The sequence below is a fragment of the Brienomyrus brachyistius genome, chromosome 1 (assembly GCF_023856365.1).
Source record: "Brienomyrus brachyistius isolate T26 chromosome 1, BBRACH_0.4, whole genome shotgun sequence".
Taxonomy (NCBI): Eukaryota; Metazoa; Chordata; class Actinopteri; order Osteoglossiformes; family Mormyridae; genus Brienomyrus; species Brienomyrus brachyistius.
In genome coordinates, this window is record NC_064533.1 from 20,509,817 (window position 1) to 20,516,409 (window position 6,593).

The window sequence follows — 6,593 nt, forward strand, 5'->3', positions numbered from 1 at the left end:
AACACAAATTCAGTGTTTCCTGTTTTCTTTTTTTTCTCAGCAGAGTTGGATTTACTGTAACACCTCAATGGGCACTTTGTCCAGCGCCGTTGGCAGGCGTCCGTTTTCCACAGCGCGGGAGGACGAGTGAGCTTGCGAACGGCTTCCTGCCGGCTCAAGTATCCAGAATGTGTTTTAACCAAAAAAAAAAAAAAAAAAAAAAAACAACAACTACGCTAAATAATCCAGGCTCCAATGGAGAACACATGTCTAGCGGGGCCTTGCGCTAGAGAGGATGTTGTGGGGAGGCCTTCCTCTTTAAAAAAGCCACGCCGTAAATTTTCACTGTAGATCGGGCATCTGGGACAAGGGCCCGCTTGTGCGGATGGAAATAGGGGGACCTGTTTGGAGAGAGCAGCCCCCCCCCCGACCATAGCCACCATGACCTCCAACACGGAGTCAGCATGCACCACATTCCACGTCGTCTGCAGATTGTCAGGATGGTTTCCCTAACCTGAATGAGCACAGGCAGGGAATGCTGAGCTATTTCTCCAGGTTGGAAAAGCTGGACTAAGGCTCCAGTCTCAGAGATGGTCCATCCAAGGCCGCTACCGTACCGCATACGGCGAACGGTTCCTTCCCGCCAAGGATCGGCTGATTGATTCCTCATGGGCTTTGGGGAGAAGATACCACCAGGCTTCAAAGTCAAGCGAAGAACCATTTCAATAATATCCTGGCTCAGGAATGCTACAAAATAAAAGACAGCTTCTCCCATTTTTCAGTGACCACAAATGCAGTTAGTGCAGTGGAGACCTGGAGCCAATCACAGGAAGCAAGGGGGCTGCAAGCAGGGTGCCAGTCCACCAGGGGGCACTCACATACACATACAGCTGGACCCAGGCTCTGGAACATGCCTGGCTGGAGCACGCTTTTGAACCTGGGTCATTAGTTAATGACTAATATTTTTCACAAAAGTAGCATGCTTTACTTTTGCATTCTCTAAAATTCTAAGCTAGCATTCTGAACCCTGAACACTACTAAAGTGATCTTGGTAAAGTCCTGAGAAGAAACAGTGGACCTTTTACCTTTTCTCTTTTTTTTGGCTTCATAGAATTTTATATTGTAGTGTTTGATCATTGTCCTGTTTGTAAAGCAATAATCCAAAAGCAAAATTAACAGCCTCAATTTGTTAATAAAACTTTCACCACCAGCATATGAATTTTTGTATTTCTGATTAAAAGTAGCCTAGGTGTTTCATAGTCCACAGCCTTTGGGATTTGAACCAGAGCTGTGCTGCCATTAGGAGATACATACATGCATATATATATATATATATATATGAGAAATATTCTGGCTAAATGTCCAAGTTTCCATGTCCTTGCAGACAGTCCCTTAGTGAAAAGGCTCACAGAAATGAGAGGCGTCTTGGGAAACCGCCGGCTGAATCAGAACAGTCCATTCATTACGCCGGAACGGAAAACACTGGTGGAGTTTATATTGCTTAGGAAGAAGCACAACATGAAGCATTGTGTAGATGCACTCTGCCCAAGATCATAAACAGCACGCCAAAGTAATGGCTCTAAAAACAAACATCTTCTGTTCCCCCCTCTACCTCCAACAATGGTTCACTCTGATGAGAATGAGCCAGTTTAATTTTTAATTTTTCAGGAACCTGGGCCTTCGCCGGCGCCTCACAGAAAAACCACAGCTTTCGGGGGAAGTTAGCTGTCCTCCAACGACAGAGCCACTGCTGGTGATGCTTCTCCTTGCACTCTTTCTGGCACCAGATTTACCAAACAGGCACGAACGTCGTACCAGGTTACCAGATGTCAGTGATAAACACACCAGCCCGTACGTTTGTCATCGTGTCACAGCCCGCCAGCAGCACATCATTTATGAGAAAAAGATTGCCTAGGATAGCTGTACCCTGGTCAAACGAACAGCCAAACAAGACTGAGAGACATGGGGTGTGGGGGGGAGTAAGGTCAAAGGTCAAGCAACACATAGTCATCAGCTCTACTCCACAGACTTCAGTCCTGCAGGGACACATATTGGTACATGTAAACAAGCAGGAATCAGCCAGAACATCAGCTATCAGTGGATAAGTGTGCAGTTAAAGCGCCAATCATTCGCCCGAGATGGTGGTCGGGACTTGAGTAATCCAGCAACTAGTGACACATTTTAAAAGCACTTTTTAAAAGCCCCTCCAGGCTTCTTTGGGGCGGGAGAGGAAGGAACAACAAAGGCAGAGTCTTTTGGTGCCTTGTTTTATTGAAACGAATTCCATGTGAAGGGAGGCCTACCTTCCGCAGAGGTCAACAAAATCCAGAAACACAAAAGTACCGGCTTGTGTTTCATGTGGAAAATAAGATAAACTCTGGTTCACCCAGACATGGCCTTGAGGATTTACTTAATTAGATAGATTGGGTTGTCTGGCACTAAAGCAGAACATACATAATGGACAGAGTGATCAAGGAGAGATCTGATACGCACTGCTCCCCCTCGCAAATCACGCTTCTACTGCATGTTAGAAGGTCAGATAGGTATTGTCTCATGCTGACTTGACAATTTATGTCAATAATAGACAAAAACTTGCAAATCTTTGTGGCTGCCAATAAATATAGAATTTGTGGACAAATCAACAAGTCACCTCCTTGATGGATGCGTTGAAAGTCTTAAATAAAGAGAAAAAAAATGATAGACTAGGTAAGGTAGTTATCCACTAAACCATCTGAAAAGATTGGGTAGAGTGCACAGAACCATATGAACTCGGGTCAAGTCAGACTCCAGTTAAGAGATAGTGAACAATAGCACTGAGATAACCCATATCAGCAGATTATCAAAGGCTACCTTCTAGCTCAGAGGCCAGCAGAAACCTTGAAAGAGTCATCTCCAGTCATTCACTTTGAACTTGGCTTTGTAATCCTGGGTAACACCCCTTCATAGAAACCCCCACCCAGAAAAAGACACCTTTTAACTCACCATGTTTCAAGGTCCAGTCAACACCATTTTCAGCCTGCAGATAAAGACCACAAGCCCACAATGACCATGAATAAACCATGAATGGTTCCATTGACCGGGGCAAAGGTGGTGGGTGGTGTTGATTGGAGCTGAATGAAGGTGGGGGGGGGTCTCTGATCAGTGCACATTCTGATGGGTCCATCTAAGGCTTCACGGTTCACATTTCAGCCGACTTCAGAGATGGGTAACGAGGAGCTTCACTAGACAGATGGGGAAAAACAGACTGGGGAGGGGGGCAGTTATGCTATTTTATAGAGACTCCATCAGACAAACATCAGAAACTCGAGCACAGTCAACATAACAAAAGACCTATTATATGTCTCCAATTATTGGTCTTGTGCTTGCCACCTTAACTTCTGCATAACATTTCTGTAAAAGACCTTCTGTGGAATCGGTGTGTTAAACAACAGAGAGCATTAATCCAGAGATAATGAGTAGGTGTAGAAGGTCTTGTGCAGACTTGCTTCCTACTACTTAGATAATAAACTATTGCTGTGTTATACGATGGTACAAAACGCAGACTGGAACAATACAGAGCAATTTATGGCACACAGACAGTAACCACAGAGCGGTATCCAATGGGAGCAGGAGATCACAAGCTCGGGAACAAAAGGGACCGCCTCCTTTCACACTGCAAACACGTCGAAACACAAGCCTGAAATATTTAACTTGGCGTCAGGGGACCGGCAAACTCTTATGTTCTTCTCTTGTTTTTTTTCTCTCCGGAATGGTGATGTTTTCCAGTTTTTGATGTCCTGCTTTCCCAGTTCCAGGCTCCTCAGCCCATGTCAGGTGTGTGGTATAGGGGACTCATAGCCAAGGGGGTAGGAAGGCAAGAAACTCTGGCCTTGGGTGTAGACCCTAAGGGTAGCGGTGGAAGGGAACTCAACGTGCCCAACGCCCAAGAAGCACACCTCAAACTCGCTGTGTCCTTAGTCACTTCTGCCCTGCGTCATGCCGTCACAAATGGCCCCTTCATCTCAGCAGAGGGCTAAACAAACACTCCAGCAAAGCAAAAATATCACCGTCGCCAACCACAACACACACACTCGAATACGGTCACTCTGTCCTTGTTGCGCGGATACAGGCCAGCCAAGCTGCTGAGTAGGTAGTCTCGTAACCTGCAGACTGGTGACCCTTGTTGCTGTGGCCTCCAGCAAATGTGCTTAACACGAGTTTCTCTGCCGCAAACATGGTTCAAGCTCCTGGGGTTGCGTGGGAATCTAACCTCATAAAAAACACAAGTGTAAATACTGATAAACATGATCAAGGCTCAGTCGACAACCTGAGCTAGACTAGTAATTCTGAAACTCTACCTAATGTGTATGACTCGCTGGCATTAGTGCCACCTGGGAGATGTATGACAGACAAGGGTGAGGCTGGCAAAGGCAGATAACGTTAAATGTTATGGCTTTCGGTAAAAAGGTATTTGCTTCATCGCAAAAAAAAAAAACAAAACAAAATGGCTCAGAGTTTCAGGCATAAAATGGGGTGGACGTGTAAAACCTTGACTGCAGATGTACAGAAAGAGCTTTGTCGCTTTGAACAGGGCAGATACGTCCTGCTCAAACACATATTTCCAGGTGATGAAAGACGGACCTTGACTTCAATGGGCTATCACAGATTCAGGGCTGACATTTTATAAATCATCCTGCAGATGAATAATCTCATTTGGGGGGTGGGGGGGGACATTGCACATATTCAGAGATACTCAAGGACACTGACTCTTTCAAGACACATGGTTGCTCTGTCCTTCATTATTATAACACTATGTAGTGGCAGCCAGGCAAATAGCCTGATCAAACAGGCAGAGGCCCATCTGCTAAGCCTTATGCAGTAAACAATATGCTGTGTTTTCCTTCACCTTCGCAGCTCAGCTAGGGTTGCGATTCAGAACTAGGAACCTAAGGTGGGGCTGACAGGTATCTGATGTGTTAGAATTGCGAGGGGGGGGTAATTAAATCTCATAAGTGGCACAGGGATCATTGCAATGGAAAACCCCCACCACCACCACCGCAGGAAATTGATAACACAATAACCAATATGCTCAAACTATGAGCAACCTTTTAATCAATCGTTATATTTGCAGCCTCCAACCCAATATTTAATATGGCTTCTAGTATTGGGTATAAAAGTAAAGCAAGGGAGTAGTGTATTTAAAAAGCGTATATTTCCAACCCCTCTTAGAAACAGTCTCCTTATGAAAGAACTCGCGTTACCCGTTTAAATGAAGCAAGTGAAATTTATCGCGGAGTCAAAACATTTAACGAGCCTAGTTCATATGTGTGCGTGTACTGCCCTCTGCTGAAGAAAAACGTGCATAGCAATAACAAAATGCCAAGGAGGGTGGGATGTTGGTACTCTAAGGTCTGAGACAGTGATTATCTTGCTTCTCATTTTGGTTGCCGTTGAGTTAAATTGTGTTTTGTTAAACATCAGAAAATGTTCTTAGATAATCTGCATTGTAACGTAAACCCAGAATTATTTTATTCACAGAATAATGATGTCAGGTATGTTAATTAAAACTGATAATACTGTGCATGGCGGGGGCGGCATGGTGGTGCAGTGGTTAGCACTGTTGCCTCACACCTCTGGGATCCGGGTTCGAGTCTCCGCCTGGGTCACATGTGTGTGGAGTTTACATGTTCTCCCCAGTTTCCTCCGGGTACTCTGGTTTCCCCCCACAGTCCAAAAAGAGGCTAATTGGAGTCGCTAAATTGCCCATAGGTGTGCATGTGTGAGTGACTGGTGTGTGAGTGTGCCCTGCGATGGGCTTGCCCCCCATCCTGGGTTGTTCCCTGCCTCGTGCCCATTGCTTCCGGGATAGGCTCCGGACCCCCCGCGACCCAGTATGATAAGCGGTTTGGAAAATGGATGGATCGATCGAATACTGTGCATGTAATCGCTTTCGATATATTTCGTTGGATAATACATTTTTGATACTAACTAATATTATTTTAAAATTTAAACACAAGTAAAACAAGTTTTGTCAATCGATATTTGTAGTGACCCTTTATTACCACTTGGGGGAGACAGCTACGCAAAAAACTGATACAGCATAGAATGATTGTTTGACATTTGTTAAAGCTGGAGTTATAATAATTTCAAATGTATCCAGGTAATTGTTTTTATTTTTTGGCTCACAAGTATCGGTAGCCCGATTTTTTTAATACTCTAATTATTGTATCGATATGTAGGTTTATTTGCATGTTGTTTTGGACAAAAGCGGGTAAGACACGACTATTGGAGGGGTTGTATTAGCCGGATTTGAATATTGGGTGGGTGGGGGGATACAACCCCCCTATCCCCCCGTAATCTACGGCCATGATTAGTTCCTGTGATATCAATCAATTAAATTTGTATTGACTTTTAATTATTCCCGGAGAAGCAACAATTAGATCATTTAGATTTTGGTTTAAAGTCAATTTATACACTCTTAACCGCACAGCAAACCCCCCAACACCCAGAGAAACACAAGCATTGACCCGAATGAAGCGATGAATCCCTTTGAAAGTTCAGTGAATTCCCACGCAGAAAGGGATGCGAGACAATGCACGGTCTCTCCAAAGGGTTCAGTGCAGCTGAACATGCAG